Genomic DNA, 21,390 nt, shown 5'->3' with positions numbered 1-21,390 from the left:
TAATACTTGATTGCCGTTGTTATCTACGTGGGCAGTGGGACAGGTTATTAGAGGGGAAATAGCCATTTCGAATGAGACCAGATGGCTTTGAATAGCTTAAATCATCATTTAAAACTATTTTTTTTATTTACATCCGAGTGGATAAATTATTTTATTCTTAATCAGTCAGAAAGTAGGTAGGGCTGCAGTCATTTGGAATAAAGCCAGCATTCATTATATGGAAGTAAGATAATCTTCATCAGTACAGACAGAGAATCTGCATGACAGCGCATGAGAATAAATATTATTGAGAATCTGTGAAAAGGCAATGTTGGAACATCATTTAACTAATGCATCGCTTCTTCCTATCCACAGTTAAAACACAAGACTAGTCTGAGCTGACTCTACCCAGCCCATCATAATTACAGACAGTAAAAGGCTAATGTTTTTAAGTCTATTTTCTCCATCTAATGTGGAGAGACTTCATTTGCCATGTGAAGGAGGGGACAGAATGGACAAAGATTTTGAAACTTTATTCTGGGTGTTGTCCATGGAAGCAGCTTGCAAAGAGCTAAAGTAAAATTAGGTTTATAGATGCACAAGTACATAGAGACAGACATTATCCCCACCCCGTGAACCTAAAACAGACACAAATACACTCATGAGCAACATTCTTTTGATGTGATTTCTCTCACAGAAAGTCTTAATTAGCATTTACAACAACCTCAGGTTGTATTTGTCATGTTTCCCCCATTAACTTTATGTCTTGAAATGTCATAACTGATCTTATGTCTCGGTCTGAGTGGATCCGAGTCTCTATTTCTGTCTAGCCTGTCATGTCAAATTATTCCACAAAAAAAGTTAGTCAGTTCTCTCCATTCTGTTTTCCTTCTTTATTTGTGCTTTATATTCTCATCTGCAGCCACTTTTTCCATCTTAAATGTGATTCTACCAATTTCATCTTAACTATAAAAACTAAATATGGGACAGGTCAATTGATGTAAAACATTAAGATTTGATAAGATTGATGTAGTGATAAATGCTTCCTCTCTGTTACTCCACTGTCCTGATTCTTCTTGTCCTTGTCTGCCTTTCCTGTATTTGCACTGGTACGCTTTGGGATGGGAGTTTTTCTTTTCTTTTTTTTGGCAGTCTGCTACCCCTCTTTTTGGCTGGGGCAGGCCCTGGAGCGTGCTACTGCCTGGGAGTGTGGAAGGGAAACCGGGTGGTAGTCAAGGAGGAGAGACGGGGTGGGACGGGGGGGAGGGGTAGCTCAGGAGGAGGGAGACCAGAGGGGTGGAGGCGTGTCTTGTGTTGGTAATGAAGTCTTCTCTTTTCATCCTCAGACGGCAGAGTGTGAGCGGACGGGCCTGGGGTCTGCGCTGCTCCACAGCCCTCCCTGTCTGTGAAGTGTGCCGAAAGCGTCTCCACTCTGCAGCGTTTATGCGTCCCAGCTCCCGTCTGCCGCAGCTAAATGACACAAAGAGGCCGAAACTGAGACAGACCGCTACAATCATGAGTCTTTTGCTTGTGTTGGCTTTACAGAAAAACCCTTGAGGTAAGAAAAACCCTTAGTTGTTACTCCTGCAATTCTCTATAGCTATGAACTGTGTTGCTGTCTGCCCAGTCTGATTGTTGTAGTGGGGGGCACTGGAGGGGTGGTGGTATATTGGGGGCTGTACATCAGAAGTCACTCCCACTTTTAATACGCATGTGTTTGTGTGTATTTACTCTCTATATGAACTGACTGCATCTTTGAAGGAAGGAAACTGTCACATTCTTGAAAGGGGATGTCAAGATGAGATAATATGCTGAGAACTTTGGTACTAATTAAAGGTTGAGTAAGTAATTCCCCAGTAACATACTTTATCCTTTTTAGCAAATGTCTGCATATAATCAACTTGTTGTCTAGTCTAGGATTTTTTGTTTCCTGTAAATTGGATTAGTGATGTAAATCAGGCTCCAGAAAAAAAACAAACTCAACCAGCAATATGTGCTACATATTTATTATCCTGATGAATTCTTATTCTTTTACACAAGGAGACTTCATTTAATTATCTAAATATAGATGTATTTTTTTTTTTTTTGGTAGCAGTGAGAGAGATAACAGTAAGTGGCGAATCTCTCTTAGATTGTCCTGGTCAGAGGTGACAACATGGGATGTTTCATTAAGAAGATTTTGAAATTGATTGTGATGCTGAATTAGGTCAGCGAGTTCACAGCTGACCTGAGGGAATATGGCCAGAGCAAGATTTAGTGGACACAGACTAACTGACCTTTGGCACAAAATAGGTCAGCTGATGATATTGCATTATTTATATAATCTAGAATAGATCTTTCAGTCATGCTGGTTTTACTGCTAAACAGAAAGCTGTTAAACAAAAAGCAGATCTATTTCATGTTCTAAATGCCGATCAGTATGAACTGATTTATTAGATTTTGTCTCTTGGATTTAAAATCAAAGAATTAGAGCATCATTTCAAATTCTGGCACTGTTGTGTGTATGCTGGCGTATAGATAAATAAGCCATTATATATATCTAGATCTTTGATGCATCCCACATTTGAGTAATGTGTGTGTGTAAAGGATGTGGTATTAATAGTTTTCTATTTTATCAGGACTCAGTGCACTACTTTTGCTAGAAAATCACCATTTTTTTTCCCACTTCTGAACAGCTCCACATGGTAGTTCTTATGCTGGATACAGAGCATCGGATAGTTCTCCAGTGGTAAAAAATTAAAAGGAAATATGTCAGGATGACACCTCAAGCCCTATGAAGTTAGTGGATCTTCAGCAGTGTGGAAGTAGTGTCTGCATAGCATGGCATGAGATTAGCTACTGTTTTTATTGAGACACTGCTGCAAAATCTTAGTCCCAAAAAATCTGTGGCTGTCCGGTTTCACTTTAGATGAAACTGCAAAGGCGGTAGTATTAGATGTTTTTACCTAAGGCAGTGTAACTTCCCACACCGTTACAATGTAAGGCCCAGAGTCTAAAAACTGCTTTAAGGTGATTTAATTATTTATATTCCTATCTTGAAAGTTGCCTGCCTTTCATTTGTTTAATCAAGCTATGTGTATAATGTTGGTTAAAATCTGATGCCCCGGGAAAGTGCTTCCATAAAGTGTGTGGCTGTAACATTTCAACAAAGACTGCTTTAAAGGCATGATTGTTTAGGTCTTGTGTTCAAAAATCTGTTTTCTATATAAAGAGTGGCTCCACCTTCAGGCCAGCATTAATATTGCATAAGTTACCTTTGTTAAATACAATGTAATTGATGATTGATAAAAGTGCCAATATCAAACTCAGCCACACTGTAATTTTGCGTGAGCTGTTAAGCTGCATATGGGAGGTTATTGTTTGTTTATTTGCACTACTTACTGAAAGCTGCTTAGGACAGACGGATCAGACAGCCTACTGGGGTTCATCTCTGTAAATATAATTGACAAGAGGCATCTGCAATCCAGTGACAACAGGCTTTGAAGTGAATTCAGTGGATCTGACCTCCTCCCCATTGGGCAATCCAGATCTGGCCTGTGACTCACTTACTTTCATCCACATTCCCTGGGAAATCCATCCATGTGCATTCTCTCCCTCACCACCTTCCTGATCCTATTCACCCCACGGGTTGTTGCACCCCGATCGCCTCAGCGAGACCTTCCATTTCTATCAACACCTCCTGTAATCTTGTTGATGGTTTTCCTATAATTTTATTCTCCATCCTCCCTACTTTAACATGCTTCAAGGAAATGGATCTTTCCAATACCTCTCCCAGAAAGAAAAACCTAAGTGACTTTCCACTGCTTTCTGCCGGACCCTGAGAATTATGGTTTCCCAAATGTACGGGAGCCAAGCTTAATTGAAAAAACACAAGTCTGCCATGAAGGAGACGGTCCTTGTGTCACTCTGTTGAACTGAGCGAATGTACTTTCCAGAACTAGTGAGGGGAAGAGGAGGAGAAAGAAAAATACAAACAGAGTTAGAGATGGAGGACGGACAGAAAGCTGAGGCAAATAAAATTATGAAATGAAAGTGTGGAAAATCAACAGGAATGCTCAAAAACATTGCTGCGGTACAAAGTGGATCTAGAGGCAAAGGAGTTGAATCATCGGATTTCTTGTGATCGAGTCACAGAAGGAAAAGGAAGCACTTTTATATAAGGACCCCGAGTTTAGCTTTGTGTGTTTTCTCAAGACAGTTAAAGTTTATAAAATGGGATTTATGGGGGGTATAATGGCAGAGAGGGGCCATCATGAGTGCTGTATACCAGTCTTAAAGCCCTGAAGAGAAACAATAGAACCTACAGTAAAACTTTGCCTGATTGCAGACTAGCTAACAGCAGCATCTCTCCCATGATTTTCACATCAGGGAGTCCTCATAACATTTACACAAACTTAGGCAGTATGTAGAGCTTACAGTGCAGATCTAACAGAGCAGCTGAAAGACCATAACCCATGTACACAGTTCTGAAAATGTCTTATCAGTATTAGCCTAGTTATCTTTTACAGTGTCTGGTGCTACCCTTCCTGCTTTGCCTGCTGTTTCTCACCTCCCGCTGTGGCTCTCCCACTCTCTCTGGTATGCCTGTGTGGCAGCCCCATATGGTGATGATAGAGACTCTGTCATTGGTTAAGATGGCATGTTTGTCACGCACATGTTTGCCAGCCGTCGCTGTTGCCAGGGCTTGGTAGGAAAGTATCTCTTGTTGACTTTCTCGCTGGGTGGTTCATTTGTTTGTCATGGTAGTGTGACCTCTGACCCTATTACCACCTCATGCCTGTGACACTACAAGTTAATTTAACTGTAGGCCCTTAATCACTCCCTGTCACGGAAGAAGGTGCTCTGAAATTGGGCTTTCTGGCCTACATGCAAAATACTAGCCTGGCCATTTTTGCTCAAAAAAAATAAATTGTTGCTTCCAGTAGAGTTTGGGCTTTGTCCCCTTAATTTGGATTGTGTCCAGTAGATTTTCTACCAGGCCAATGAGTGAACGAAAGGACTGTGCCGAAAATGACTCTGAACATACCATCACATGAAACACCATGGTGATGGCCGCATCATGATTTGGAATACTGCAGGGATAGGGAATCTGGCCAGAATTGATTGAAAAAGTTTTGAGACTAAAACATTTAGCATACATACCAACAGTCAGAGTTAGTAACTTTGAAAGCATAATTCTAATCTAATCTAAATTGCATTAAGTCATGAAAATAACTTTTAAAGGATACGCATCAATTAATCTGACTGAGCTTGAGCTGTTTAGCAAAGAGGAATTGGCCAACATTTTAGTCTCTAGATGTACAAAGTCAACAGCAAAAAATCAAAAGACTTGTTGCTGTAATGGTAATAAAAAGTAGCTCTAAAACACTGTGGCCTAGGGATTTAAACACATACACACCAGCAACTTTCAGAAATTTTTTTCCAAATTAAGGTTTTCTTTTACTTCATAACTATCCACGGTTGGTCATGTATAAGGAATCCCAAAGAAACACATTGCAGTTCATGGTTTAGGATGAAATGGTTCAATGTGATTTTTTGTGAAGCACTGTAATAAGATGCAAACCTTATTTGTCTGCAGTGTAAATTGAAAGAAACAAAGTACAAAAGTTTTTGCTGCAGAAGCATGATGTTCACTGAATGAAGAGAAATGGCTTAGCTAGCAAACAGATTGGTTTGAACCGTGGCGAAATTGCTTTATAGATCATTTCCACCCACATGAGTAGAAATCCAGATCTGAAAACAGAGTACATAGAAAAAATGGATTGCACTGAGCAGTTTGTATATGAGACGCAGCTGTTATGTTAAACCTCTTAATTTCTCTCTAGGATTGGAGCACTCACACTCTTTTTCAGTTCATTTACTGAAGTTAGAACTTAAATTGATAGTATTTTATTCTTTAATCTATGCAGATGTCTAAAACTCAGTTATTCTTGCGTTTATTTTATTTCATTTCATTCTTGTTTGTTCTACTAGACTAGAGTTTGAAACTTGTTACCATTTCAAACTCAATGCCTCTAAGCTAGAGTGAACACCAATGCTATAGCCCAGAGTCCCTCAGGCCATCCTCCTCAGTTTGTGTGTAGCTGTGAAACTGATTTTCCACGCTACAACATTATGAAGAGATTAAAGTCTCGTATGAGGACTGAATGGTGTTAGCACCGTTGCCTTGTAGCAAGACGATCTTTGGTTCAAATTTAGGCGAGAGTGTGTCGGTGCAAGCTGTGCGTCTTTGATAGACTGGTGGCCTGTGCAGAATGCAACCTCCCCCAGACCACTGGAGAAAGGCACCACTTCCCGCAAGAGGATATAGACAATGGATGGATGAATGAATGATGTCTCAGTATCTTGAGCTCTTATTCATACAACCTCATTATAATCATAGCAGAGTTAAGTAATAGTAGGAAAATATTGCTGTAGAATTGTTGAATATTGTGTTGCGGCGGTGATTAATCAACATTTTTCCTCACTGCCGGTTTTCTCTACCAGCATCATGATGCTGCTCTCTCTAAGCTTTAGCATCTCAGTCACTAAGATTTAATCCAGTAAAAGTCCATCCAATTGTCATAACATATTTTTGGCAAGCAGAGTTTGAATGCACAGCACATGAAACATAAAACCTTCCAAACACTACATCCAAGGAGTTCTTTGCAGGACAGTATATTGTGAAGCTCTAAATAACAACAATGCCGTGCTGACATATAGGAAAAGACTCAAAGTTCTCACATCAATCCTATAATTATAATTTGTTCATTATCCTTTGATGTTGTCAGAAACTAAAATGTTGTGTTTTCTCAGGACAGATTTGTAGTCGTCTTCTTTTTTGGTTAAATATACATCACAGCGTTAGCTCACTCTCGGTCTTGCTATCAAATTATCCAATAAATTTCTGTGACAAAACTGCTGTAGCACGGAGCTCTTCCTCAAATTTTACTGACAAGTGCCATAAAGCATAGCAAGGAAAGGTGGCATCACCATGACGAGAATCCTAAAGTCACATGATGTGGCCTGTGGGAATTCACTCTCTCCATCCTACTCTAGCCGTCTTTTTAATTAGAAAAAGACCAGTTTAAACTGCTGCCTCCTAAATATTAGCATAGAGATGGTATATGACGCTATGAAAAAGTACATCACCAATCAACCACAGGAAGCAAAAGGGAAGGAACGATTACATTCTTCCTTGGTTATACCTGAGGTGCATCATAAATTATCGGATTTAGATTTTAAATAACAGGCTGCAGAGATTTGCTCCCAGTGATTAAAACTTTGAGAACCTCCAATGTTTTTTTTTTTCCTCAATCAACCCATTAGTAAGCCAAACCTCAATTTCAGAGTCCTTATAATTTCCTGCTAAATTTAAATGCGTAATTGAAGAGATATAAATTTGGTGTGTTTGTCAACTGAATTTTAGTGTAAATATTTGTGCTCATGTTTATTTATTATATTGGTAACATAATTATCTCCTTTCAATTTTGAAATATAGCTCATAGGACAGAGCTAATTCTAATTTTAAGTGGATAAGTGACAGCTGGACTTCATTTCTTGCTTTAGCCATTATTATCCAAAGGATATTCTTATTTCTGACGGGTCAAGCGTTCCATGCTCATGACTCGTTGTTAAAACAGTCACACTAATTGGGAAATTAAGGTCTCACAAACTCATCTATCCATTCTGTGATACTCCTTAATAAAGCCGGAATATGAGATGTTTCGTTCATATGTCTCAAAGTGTGAATGGTTACTAAACTTGACGGGGGTGTTGGGGCATTTTAGCCCTGTAGATTTTTGTATCCTGATTTTGCAGCTTCATGCTACCATTTGACCCTTCCTATCTCCATTTTGGACCTGTAAACCAACCATTTCCTGATCAGGAAATGGTTGGTTTTTGAGCAATGTAGGACCACATTAGGTTGAAATTAGGAGGGAAAAGAAAGATCTAGACTGACCAAACAGACAAAATGACTGTATACTGTTTACAGATCGTTTAAAACACAGCTTGTATTTCAGGAATCCTTAACTCTCTACGTGAAAACAAAAGAATCATCAGTATTTTTGTATGGAAATATATGCCCAGGGTTGCATCATTCCATCATATTTGTGTTATTTTCTTCTAAATGCAGTCTATGTACAGGCAGTTTTTTGAGCATCTAGAAAAAATGCGCAGTGACATTAATTTCTTAGGTTGTTATTTTTTTCCTTTTGTAGTTGCAGTGAAGAACTTCCCTTAGTGGATCTCCTTTTTCTGTATAAAAACTGACAGCACAGATGGCATTTTACTGGATCTACAGTCCTTGAGCTGAACTGCTTGACCTAATTTTTCTCAGCTCAGTAACTCACAGTTTTCCGTCTGTTATTGCTCTTTAATTATCTTAGCTGGCTCCAGCCTCAAGATCTTTTATATTTAGGATGTAACGATGAGTCATCTGTTACTTTATGTTCCTCTCCCTCTTCTGACCCAGTCATGTTGGTTTTGTTTTACCAGCAAACCTTTCACTCTTAGCATTAGAGTGGTAAATGGGATTTTGGGAATTGGTGTTATGACACTGAATCTGCTTTTGTAGAAAAATAATTTCATCGGTATCCTTCTCCAGCCTTTTCTATTTCTTTCAGCAACCTCACTTCCTTGAATGCACATACATATACGAATGTGTGTGCATTCAATTATATTTTTTTTTACGCACCCACGGCTGCGAGTTCAATCTGCGGAGTCAGACTGGAGGCGGTTCGCTCATGTGTCTGCTGACAAATAACTGCTGGATCACTCATTGTGTGTTTATACGACACTTTCTCCAACAGGCAGAAAATTGTCTCAATTTCTTGCCTTGCGTTTATGCTCCTTCTGCTGAAGGAAGGTTCCAATTGCTTGTGACACTAACAACAAGAACAGGCTTCCTGAGAAAACTTCTGCACGAACCTCTTCAGAGCCGTTGCTGAGAAAATCCCAGGAAATAAGATTTTGCTTCCTGCTCCAGCCTTGTCTAAATTTATGCTGCAAATTAGAGATTAAACAAGTTTCGAATTACAGTTCAGAAGCATCTGAGGAATGATTAGCAAGTATTTGACAGCCTCAAATAAAATCCGTTTGAAGCAGCTCCAGATGTTTAGGCCCGAGTTTGAGAGCTAAACAGCTTTTTGACCCACTTTCACCAACATTCCTCCTCTTCCCCTTTTCACTTCAACACTTTTCTCCAGATGTGGTATTGTTGTGGATGCATTTATTTTGGGCTCGAGCCGGTAGACCTGAGCAGGGTCTGACGTCATTCTCTATTTAAAGGAGAGCCCTGAGAACTGCGTGGAAAGGAGTTCACTGTGTGGCTTTGACTTCAAAGCTCCTGTCTTGGACTACTGATGTCGGTCACCTGTGGCTCAGCAGGCTGTCATAGACAGATGACCACACTCATTTCAAGTGCTGACAGACGAGTCATTTTATGAAGGTTAAAAGGGGGAGGCCTAAGTTTTACAGCTTTGGATATTTAACCTCTGTGAGGCTTAATTTCAAAAAGTAACAACTGCAATTCCTACAAATACAAGGCTAGGTGTCATACCACCAATAGTCCGAACAAGAACTGTTGGTGGTATGAGGGACAGAAACCAGATACCATAAACAGAATCAGATAAGAAGACATTGCCCTGAACTGAATCAAGAAGCATGACAGCTTTTATATGGGTAAGGTGAGCTGCTTGCTGCTTAATTTTCATTCCTCTCTAATAACTTTGCCTTGCCAATTTATTCATACTGTTTGAAGTTACAACCACAGACTTCTATGTACTTTATTAGAATTTCATATGACCAAGCTACACAATGCACTGTATTATTTTAAAGTGGAAGAAAAAGACTGCACAGTTTTCTTCTCTTCACAAATTAAATCTGAAAAGAGGGGTTTTCATTTACAGTTGAAGCCTGGTAGTTTTTGGTGGAATGTCTTTATCAGCTTTGCATGCTCAGCCGCTCAAGCTCTGTCAGATTGGATGGCAAGTTTGTGTTGACAGCAATACTGCAATAGATTCCTGACTGGACTTTGACTGGACACTTTTAACACCTGAATAAGATTTGATCTAAATCAGTCCACTCTGGGTCGGTCTGTATGTTTTCAAATGCGTACGTGCTGGAGAGTGAAGCTTTGCCCCGATCTTAAATTTATTTTCTGCCTCTTACATTTTTTTCCTAAAGTAGTTCCCTATAGTTAGCTTTATCCATCTTATCATCAACTCTGACCAGTGTCGCTGTTTCTCCTGAAGAAAGAACTTTGGGAACCAGGAAATCAATATGGTATTTAAACTTGAATGGACAATCTCCTCTTTGGTAACTGAGCTTATTGTGGCTTCTCATTTAAACTGTCGACATTATGGAGAGTAAGCTGCAGATAACTATCAGGCTCTACTGTCAGATTCCCCATGGGAGCTCTGCCTTCATCACTGTTTGGTCTTCAAACACATATGTTTGCCAGGCCTTCTCTAGTGTCCATGCTTCAAATAGTTCAAAGTTCTAACCCTGCTGAATATTTCCGGGTCAAACAGGCATGTTTGCCAGTTCCTCATCCCTCAATGCTCCCTCTTCTTGCTTCTAAGTGTTTGCTGAAGGAGTTCACAGTGACTTCTTGGCCCTACAGCAGTAAAAAACAAAAAAGCTGGAATGAATGACATGCAATGCATGCAAATGATTGGTATCTTTCCATTTAGTCACTCACAGGTGCTCACACACATACAGAGAAAGTTGAGTTTAGTCATTTTATCTCTGAGACGCCACTGTTATTGCTGAGTCACTTTTCCGCTTAAGAGATATAGATGTGTTGGGTTAAAAGGTAAAACTGTCATCCAATGAAAACGTTGACTGAATGTTTTTGAGAGCATCATTTGCTTTACTGCATGGCATGACAGGTTTCACATTTCAGATGTGCCCCCAAACCCCTCCCAGTTTGGCCATTTTTGGTTGTTTCTGTGACATTCCAGAAACTAAAGGAGTTCCTCTGCAGCACTTTTTTGAGTCTTCCCAGTTTTTAAACGCTCATTTAGTTCCATTCTTGTAATTTTTTTCCAGAGGAGTTATAAATAAGGCCAGATGTTTTTGACACACTAAATGTGTGTCTGTGGGTCTCTCCCCTTCTCAGCTCCAAAGTTCACTGCACCACTGTGCCACTGTGGTCAACTTCAAAGACTTGGCCGCTGACATGTTTATACATTTTCATGCACAGACACGCAAACAGACTTTTGGATAATTTATATTTACTTTTGTACACTAAGGTAAACAATGGAGATGAAATCAGGCAAGGTTTGGTGAGTGTGTGCTCTCAAGCCCTGCACACTCGCTCACGGTCAGTACATTGTACAGAGCAGCAGCCAGTGTTTCCTGCAGCCTTGGGGGCTGAATATTACAGACGGAGCAAAGATAACAGTTCAGCCCAGGGGTCACGGGGTCAAGCACATCTAGATGATCAGTGCTTCCGCTCCAGATACTGTTTATGACTGTGTGTATACACATCATGCAGTCTGTCAGACTGTTGTATATACCCCACACCCTGCCTCAAGCTCACACAGCTGGCACAGCCAAACATTCGCAGAGTCTGCTTCAGGGAAAAAAGGGAGTACTGAGTAATTTGTATGTGCATGTACGCGTCTGAATCTATGTATATGCTGAATTATGCGGAGATCAGTATATTCACACACTTCTGTTCTGGGGACTCACCTCCCTTTTGTGGACAGACAGTCCTCATAAAATAAATCGGGGCATTTCAGAGCAATGACTTGAGCCAACTTTAGCATTAAGGTCGGAGTTAGGCAGGTAGTGATTATGGGCTAGGGTAAGGGTTAAGTCTCCAACATATGAATCAATGCAATGTGCTCTTGAGTAATGGCAACACAAAAAACAATATGTGCATGTCTGTGTAAATGTGTGGTGTAGGTGTTTCTTGTCTGTGTGTGTCTGTGTCTTGTTGAACTTGGTGAACTTGTTAATATTCTGACACTCACACACACATACACACGCATACTTAAACATTTAGATACTGACGTGACAGCTGACACAATCATTTTGCAACTTTTCTTTGAATCCATCAAAGACAGCCTCTGTTTCGCAAAACAATTTTGACGAAGATAATCAGCGTATTTAAAGTGTACGGGTTGTGCAGCCTGGAATGAAGTCACTTTCCTATTGATGATGAAACAGGTGACAAGGTTGTAGAGACTGAAGGTAGGGCTTGATGAGGTGACAGGGTGGAGTAATAACTAACTCCAGAAGGAATTTGAGTCAAACATTGTCATTTCGAGGTGGGAGGGTTCCACTTTTTTAGAAACTACCTCTACTTGTGTGCTTTAAAAATACTTTTGTTTTGTTTCTATGCCAGTGTCATAACCCCAAGTTATTGCCACCATACTTCCCTATTCCTATCTGACTCTGGTTTCCTGTTGCCTCCATTGTAGACTGCAATTGGTTGTTGGTTTGGGGTCACCTTCCTTGCTACTTGACACCCTGCTGATTGGATTGCTGCTCCGACTCCTCTTAACCAATCATCACTGCCTTCACATTACCTTGTAGATCATGTGCTTAATTCTCCAAGGAACTTTGACTGTGTCACTTATTTTTTTGTGCTAAAGATACTTCTTGAATGATTGACCTTTATTAAGGAGTCAGAGTGCTTATATGTCATGTTTGGAGGGCTAGATTTTACATATGGATTCCTCTCTGTAGATTTTTATACTTAAGTCAAAGACCGTCACTTATGTCAACCTTATATCACAAAACAGAATTCAGACTTGGCTTAGGATTGTGCTTTGATGTTCAAATTTGTTGTCTGGATCTCAAGTTCCGATTTTGAGTTGTATACTGAGATTACAAACTTGTCTAAGCCTCGGGGTCTAGAGTTCTACTCTAACAAGGATAAAACAGTACATGATTTTTCATCTCATAATCTTGTAATTCTCTGTTAAACGCAGACTAGACATTTGTTTTGGTCCTTAGAGACTTGACTTTTACCAGCTTCGGTAGTTTAAACTACAGACGGTGTGTTTATTTTCGACTGCAGAGGTCTAGATTAGTTTTACATTGCACTTGTTTGGAGTGGTTTTATTAGATTGATTTAAGTTGCATTCATGGGTCTCAGCTCACCACTTTTTTAATGAAGTTGGCCTCCAAGAACAATAATATTACCCATTAAAAAATACATTTAGATTTGAAAACGTCATTTGAAACTGCAGTATGCTATTTTATAAACAATACGTTGTTAAAGTATTTGCTAAAACCTCCTGGCTCTGGTTGTTTATGACCAGGAACAGTGTATTTCTGCAGATGTAAGTAGAAGCACTGGGTGGAGATGGAGGAGCTTGATTTTTTTCACAGAGTATCTGTCTCATGTTATGTTGTCATGACATAGGGACAGTTTTAACAAAATGTATTAAAAAAAAGAAACATGCCATTTATAAAAGTTACATACATAAAGTTTAAACTGTTAATGTAGTCAACCGCACTACCTGGCTGTTTCCCATGTTGCCTCTCTTTATCCCTTGACAAGATCGGTGTTTGCACATTGAGGGCTCATCCGGTCCAGATAAAATCACACCCCTAAATGATCACCATTTACTTTAATATTTAAGAATGTTCCCATTTCAGAGAAATGTTTGGGGGCTTATCTCTGTTTCCATATGTGTGCGCGGCTATGTTCATGCTGGCTTCCATGTGCTGTTATTTAAATGGTGCTTTGTGGTTTCTCATGACTATCTATTGGTTTTATTTCTGCAGCTTAAAGCCAATGCCACCTCTCAAGAACGGGTCCCAGCACAGTAGTGTATATCTCATTTCCGTGTTTGCATGTTGCCTTTAACTGCCAGGGAGAATGAATAAGAGGTTTTTCTATGTGAACCATATGTGGGCGCTGGTGCAGATGGGAAATGTTAAAGCAGCAAGCAGGTCAAAGAGTGTGGCTTCATCTGCCAATCTCTATCAGCTTCTCTTAAATGTTAGACATTAGACTGACAGTCTGTGAGATGTTAACAGCTCCTTGATAGCTGTAGAAGAAGAGAAGGACTTCTGATGCTTAGCTAGATTGTTTCACTATTAATATTCTCCACAGGTTCTTCTTGAGGCTAAGAGATGTGATTTTTTTTTTTATTTAACAAGTGTATGAGCATTATTTGTGTCATTCTACTATTTTTTCTTTTTCTTTTTTTTTTTTTTTTGCATATAGACTGATTTATTAAAGAATAACACACAAAACACATTTTTTTCATAATTTCTATCTTCAACTAAGTTGTTTTCCATTTCTTGCATGGGAAAATGATGGTTTTGACTTGGTGTGCTTTGGTTAATTCTGTCTAAAAGTTTTATGTTTGACCAAATACCAGTGACTAACCACTGTGGACATTGACCAACAACCAGTGACTAACCACCATCAACAGTGACCAACAACCAGTGACTAACCACCGTGGACAGGCTTGTGAGCAATTCTCACAAGCCTGATTTTTACCTCCTATTAGCAACACAAGTGTGATTATGCTGATAACATTGATGAAGTAACTTGTTACTTTTATGAGTAATAGCACCATATTTAGCACAAATAAGAGTATGTTGCACATTCTTTTTGCTATAGTAATAATAATGTTAAGGATAAATGAAGGTATACTGGCTATTTTTTTATTTTAAAAGCTCTGATAGTGTAATTGTCATCTGCATGATAGATAAAGGACTTATTTAATGCTTTATTATGCCTATCAACAGTGACAGTGCTAAACACAAGCTGGGAAAAAATGGAGCTTTAGAAAATGGAGCTTTAATTAATTTCTTCTCTTCCAAAATATTTTGTAATACCATGCCTCTGCAAATGATAAAAGCCTAGCACCACAACCGCTTTAAGCTTTTATTTTTTGTAGCACCAAATTTTAAAATTCTTATTTTTTTTAAACTGCACTCGTCTCCCACTCTACTTCCCACATCATCCAGCATTGCTACAAAAACAAAGAAATTTCCTTTCAGCCCACAGTGAATCTTTAGATAGGGTGGGCTGCAAACGATACACCAGATCATACATCAACAGGACACATTTGTGGGCTGCATTTGGAGGAGACCTTCATGTTTGGACAGGGTTTGGACAGGCTTCTTAGCAACACTGTGACTTATTCAAACTTCAAATGTGGTTTTCAAAGGATGTAGCCCCCTGAATTTAGACACACCCAGCATCTGGGTCATTTGCTAGCTTCCTGTTAGCGCTAACTAAATGAATATTTCATAAGTTTTAATGACTTCTGATCATCTTTAAATCAGAATCTAAAATACTTGTCAAAGCTGATTAAACCCAAACTGGATGATTCCAATTTGAGCAGATATTGAACAAAACAAGGGTTAGGATTTATGAAATCTTTTAATATTCTTAATGACACAAAAAGGAGTAGTTTGAAGTTGCATTTTGGAGTTAATGATATAATATAAAACATGGACAGGTGAACATGGACTGGATTCTCCTGTACTGGTTAGAGATGACAGTATTTGTGGTTTATGAAACTTTTATTTTTTGGTAAAGAAAAAAAAAACAGAATACTTTGTTTTCAAAAAAAAATATTGAACTAAGAAAGTACTAAAGTGTCAAACATGAACAGTCTACAGTATGCGTGTGCCCAAATACAAATACACAGAAATGGAAATTTCTGCAAGTTTGATTATGTTTTTTTGTGTGGCAGCCATGTGGATGTTGAACTTGAGATGACTCTGGGATATGAAACTTTCCAAGTCAGAATTACGACGTTGGCTGGTGTTGAATTTGAATCTAAGTTGATGTTCTGGCTTGGAACTCTGAAACTTGTGATTCGAACAGACCCTAATATTTAGCATAGGAAACTAATTATGCTGTGGAACCATCTGTAGTAAAAAATTTAGCAGTTACTACCACTACTGCTAAGCCAAAAAAAATCCTTTAGAGCAGTGCTGAGCATTAATGTTATTTCCTTCTTAGTCCCTTTCTGTAGCTGATCCACAGACTGTTCTGGGGCTGAAAGAAGAATGTACTCTAAAAAAAAAAAACATACTATGACGTAAGAATATTATGTCCAGATTGGAGATGTTATTTGCATTTACTGTGAGCCGCATAAGGAACTTCCTACAGAAGGCCAAGCTGTTAACATAAATGCTGCATTGCCTCAGGTGGAAACTTTTTTTCCTGTTATAGTTCGGAAAAAGAGGAAGCCGATCAGATTTCTTTGTGTTGCAAAATACTTAATGAGCAAACCAACACCAAGAAAGACTTGTTTTCTCGCTTCTATATGAAAAGAATAAACCAAAGATGTACACCTGAGTGGATGTAAGGGAATCCCCTATGCTCACTATCAACAATGAGCACAAATGTTGCCTCCTTCTTAGTCCCTTCTTTCTGAACAAGTCCCTTTCTGTTTTCTACCTAAGGTGCACCCTCTTTCTTGCCCCAACACATAAACACCCCAGTCTTTGCTTCCCTCCATGTAGGGGAAAGTTACCTGTTGATTCACCTTATTGTGCTCCTTATAAATCCTCATGTCTCTGTGAAACTCTACACTGACACTGTAGTCTAATCGCCCCGGTAAAACAAGAATGGCACACTCAGAACCGAAGAACTGCCAACTGCGGCTTTCATAATTCCAAAAGTACTGGTGAGCATTCGGCTTTAGGGAAATCTTCTTGGAGCTCAACTACTTGGCTGCATCAAAGAAAAAAAATATTATTGCTGACATTTAGTTTTCCATAGTTTTTCTGAGTGAGTGAGATGAAAGATAGAGAGAGAGCGGGAGTGGCAGAGAATTTCGGATGCAGGACTGCTTCTCCCATTTGCAGCATATGTTTTGGATAAAGTAACATAACCAGCATAGATATTTTTACATGTAATTGTCAATTAACCCAAATGTGTTCCTTGTTTTCTGACTACGGCTCCCAATGCTTCAGTAAAACAGGCTTGAGAAGGAGCAATTTAAAGTGGTTTGATGTACTGTAACTTACCAGCGTCCTGTTATTAGACTTTATATTCTCCTTTGGTTTATCTTTATAACTTTCTCTTCTCAAGTTTCTTTTTTTCTTTTACAACAGCTGGCTCTTTGACTTTGCTCTTTGAGGAGACGGTTTTGTGAGTATATCCTGAAAGTTCATTAGAAAAGAGAGTCTTTGATCATGCACACAAACACAGCTGTTCATCCAAAAGTTCAAATCCCAAAGTTTGATGCATGACTTTACAATAATGGTTGTTTCCCACCAAGACTGTGATGCAGAACTGACTCTAACCCTTCAGCCAATGGCAGCTTTTAAAAAGGCCAATGTGGCTCACTGCCCACCGCACCATCCTGTCAGAGGGCGGCACAGAGACAACCCAAAGAGAGGAAAAAATTATATATATATACAATAATTATATTCTAAATCTTTAAGCTTAAAGACGTGTGATCACAATCGTCTTGATCTAGAACTACCGCATATCGAGACAGCAGTGAAAAATACTGCAAAATACGATTGATTAAATAAAGGGGAAGGGCTCACCCAGGGTGGCATTTATCCAGGAATCACCACTGTCTTCATCTGAACTGTTCTGGGCCTCTTATAGTTGAAATCTAACACACAGCTTTAAGTCAGGACAGACGGACCGTGAGTGAGATTTAATGAAAGATTTCCTGCTCGGTTCCTGCCAGGCCGACTACCACGCAATATCTCCCGCTGCTTAAGAAGTCACTCCTTCAAATTAAATGTGAGGGAAAAGCTGCGAGTCTAAAAACAGAACTTTTTTTTTTTTTTTTTAAGAAACAGGCCCATTTTCAAGGAAACTACCAGGAGCTATGTCCTACTTTAGACCCTCGGTATGGGTCATGGAGAGTAAGACTAGTAAAATCCATAGAACCGTGCCCCCCACCCTCCCTCTTTTTTTTTTTTAACTTTACCATTTCAGGCCAGAGATGATGTGATCCACATGGTGGGAGAAACTTAGGTATGTGTGTTTGTATTTGCAGAGTCAGCCTCGGGTTTGGGTTCAAGAAAAGTAAATGTCGAAGTTAAGCCCGCCCGTCACCTGCCAGACTTCCACATATAATGACCTAAAAAAAACAAAAAGACCTAATTACTGCCTGATTCATACGTTTAGCATTCTTTTGACAGTGTGTGTTTGTGTGTACCTGCACATATGCAGGAGTTAGCAAAGGCAAGCTATGAGTCTAAAGCAGCTGGAAGAAGGTCATGCGAGGAGAACTGTACTAAGGATGTAATGATGCACCAGGCATGCTTTCTTGCAGCAGATGTGTGTTTTCTGACAGCTTATTTTTTTCTTCTGTTGCTTGATTTGTGTCAAGAGTTTATCCTCACCCATTTCATGGTGTGCAGACGGAAAAGAGCAGCCCCCACATACAGAGGAAAGAGTGCAGTCTGTCAAATGATGTCAGTGTTTGGAGAGGATGAGTGCGATTGGGGGCTGGGGGGCCTTGGAATTGGCAGGGGTTTCAGGGGGGCTAGATGAGTCTGGGAAGAGTTTGTAATGGGGGAGGTAACAAGAGATCCCCAGCAGAGAAGCTAAACTCTATCATAAAGTGGAGGAAGAGAACTATTTTTACAAGGAAGAAGAAAAAAACTTTCCACTTTTAATCTGTGGGTAATCTAAAAATAACCTCCCCATTCTGTCTGCTGCCCAGGCAGGGCAGGCTTGTTAAAGAGTCTGTCTCTGAAGAGGGAGCAGCAAAAGAGCTGCTGAGGACCAAACAAAAAGAAGGGTCAAGGCAATAGGGAGGGATTGAAATGTAAAATCATGCACTTGTGGGAGGGCACATACTGAGTAATTGCAACACATGCAAAGGAGGGAGAATGCTGGGAAAAGATCATTCTTCAAGAAATTGACAATAAGTTTGTGAAGCCCAAGAGGATCTTGAGTGGGTGGGTCTAGTACTGTGCCACATATTTCCTTTCACCACACCATCCAGGCAGCATGTACAAGTTTGGTCCTATTATGCATAACCGGCATCTGGCCCTCAGGCTTTTTTTGAGTGCTGATGGAGCTATAAAACCACCTAATGCCTGGAAGTATGGAACAACTGAGGAACCTGTAAAGAGCTGCTGGTGTGGCCCTTTTCCAACAAGGTCACCACATGCACTGATTCACTCACATACCAAACAGCCATTTCTCACAAGCATTGCCGATTTCTAGTCCCGGGGCAGGTAGCTCATAGCTTGCCTTTGTGTCAGTGCAGACACCCACCCTGGTGTCTCATTCTCAACTGTTAATGTTCTGTTTCTGTTTCCCCACTGACTAACAGGAAAATCATAGGAACGAGACAGTGTTTGTTTTGGGGAGGATTTGGTGATTTGGACCAGACACTAAAGAGCTTTTAACAAAGACTGAGAGCACATCCAGAAATAGTAGACATAACCCCTGTTTGAAATTTTCAGACATTCCCTCAGAAACAAACACGCTCACCTTAACATTCATCTCAACTGGAGACTTGTCTTTCTTGAATACTTTATTTTGCTGCCGGTTCCTAGATCCTTGTTCAACACACCCAAGTTTGTTTCTTTATGCTCAATGTATCCCATTACATTAAGACAACAACGGAAAACATCAAACTGTCATCAAACTATCATCACTCTCTTCAGGTCCAGGTCCTTACAGTTGTCACAAAAATGAAAGAGAAACGATAGTGCTAATAGTAAAATATTATTTTTAGATTTTTTTCAAAAACCAGTTAAACGAAATGGATTTTGATCAGACACTGTTGCAATGTTTTCTTGCATCTGTTAGGTGGGAACAGTGTTGGCATTGACAACGTCATAATACAAAAGTATATCTTGAGCATTGCTACAGCAACCATACTCTAGAGATTGTCCCAAAACAATTGTAACTCATGGGTTTTCTTTGTTGTTCTTTATTTGGGTTTTTCTTTGGTTTTTTTATGCTCTATAATTTTTTTGCCACTGCCTGCTTAACATTTTAAGTTAAGTTGGAACAGAGTCAAGGAAAAGTGGGACAAATGGAATGTGGAAAATCTCTGCAAAGTAACCACTGTAGAGAGGATAGACTCAATTTAGTGTTTTATTTTGTTTTCTGTATTGTATTGTAGGTTCTTGGAATACTGCCATGTTTTAGAAACATCGTATTAAAAGCAACAATGATGAGAGCCAGCTCAGTCTGAGATCATGGTGGATTTCCCCTTTAAGGTTGAGGATCGGTTCTTGCATCAAGTGGAGGAGTTCAAGTATTTTGCCTACTTAGGTTTTGGGTACAAGTGACTGATTGAGCTTCCCTCATGGATTGTTTGGACTTAGTCGTGCACAGGTGAGGAGCACTGGAGACTCTGGATCAGGACCCGGACATGCATTGATGAGTTTTACATGTTTAGGTTCAAGGACTGAGGCAAACGTGGAGGACTGTGGCAAATGATACAAGTTTTACGGGTGTGGGGTCGGTTGGACCCCATTTGTAAACACAAGGGTTAAATATGTGATAAGGTTTATTCACTGGACCCCATTTCAGAGGAGACCCAATTTCTCAAGGGTCCAAGTGATAAAATTCAAAATATCTGCTCAAAGCATTATATATATATATATATATATATATGTGTATATATATATATATATATATATATATATATATATATATATATATATATATATATATGTATGTATGTGAGTGTGTGTGTTACCCTCAGTGAGGACCAGACTCTAATCTAGGTTGATTTCAACATTCCAGTTTTAACAAGGACTTGTAAAAACATTCTGTTGTTCTTTCTCAAGCTTCAGTTTCATCCCAGACATTCAGATGATGTAAAGTTCTGGCTACTAGCAGCTCAATTCCAATAATGCAACTACACAACTATACCTGATAAACAACATACAGATCCCTTAAGTTCATAACAAGACCACATAAGGAACCTATTGTTAAAGGTCTTATCAGCTGTGCCTCTGGTAACACTGTGATGTCATTTTCCAACTTACAGCAGGAAAATCACTGACCCCCTCACCCGACCTCTGTTTTTTTTTTTTTTTTTTACTTTTTGCTTTCTTTAACAGTGGAACATCAGCTCAACATCTGTGGTGAGATTACATCACTAAGATTATTCAACTGTTGAAGCAGCAGCAGTCTGAGGGAAATAGCTGAGCCCAATGACCAGACAAACCAAAAGCCATTCATAAATTCCTCCTAGATTGCTGCCAAGCGTATGAAACCTGGTGACGTGTCTGACTCTGTAATTCCTCTCGTTGCTGTGCCGAAGAAATGGCGGCCGACTTCCTCACCATAGAAAGAAAGGTATGCCAGTATGAAATAACAACATGCGCTTGGACAGATTTACAGCAAAGGCAGATCTGTAAATGTAGTTTTTATTTATCTTTTTTATTCACCACAACACAAATAGGCCTCTGAAGGTTATCCGAGGCCCGATTCAGATTGTCTTTAAAGTTTAACATCTCAGATTACAATTTAATAGCCTTTTGCTCCTTTGACTT

At 39.4% G+C, this 21,390-nt stretch overlaps 1 protein-coding gene across 1 annotated transcript in view; it reads left to right on the top strand.

Annotated features, from left to right (window-relative positions):
• The first annotated feature begins 409 nt into the window (after positions 1-409).
• Positions 410-21,390, top strand: part of znf469 (zinc finger protein 469) — a 53,324-nt gene continuing 32,343 nt past the window's right edge. Inside the window, exon 1 of the mRNA XM_014984047.2 lies at positions 410-1,537. The gene's annotated coding sequence lies outside the window, so the exon portion shown is untranslated. The remainder of the gene's footprint in view (positions 1,538-21,390) is intronic.

Source organism: Poecilia mexicana, unplaced genomic scaffold, assembly GCF_051168715.1.
Source record: "Poecilia mexicana isolate PSO_F unplaced genomic scaffold, ASM5116871v1 scaffold_6, whole genome shotgun sequence".
Lineage (NCBI taxonomy): Eukaryota > Metazoa > Chordata > Actinopteri > Cyprinodontiformes > Poeciliidae > Poecilia > Poecilia mexicana.
The sequence above is the reverse complement of the archived record's forward strand: the minus strand, read 5'-3'. Positions and strand labels throughout refer to the sequence as shown.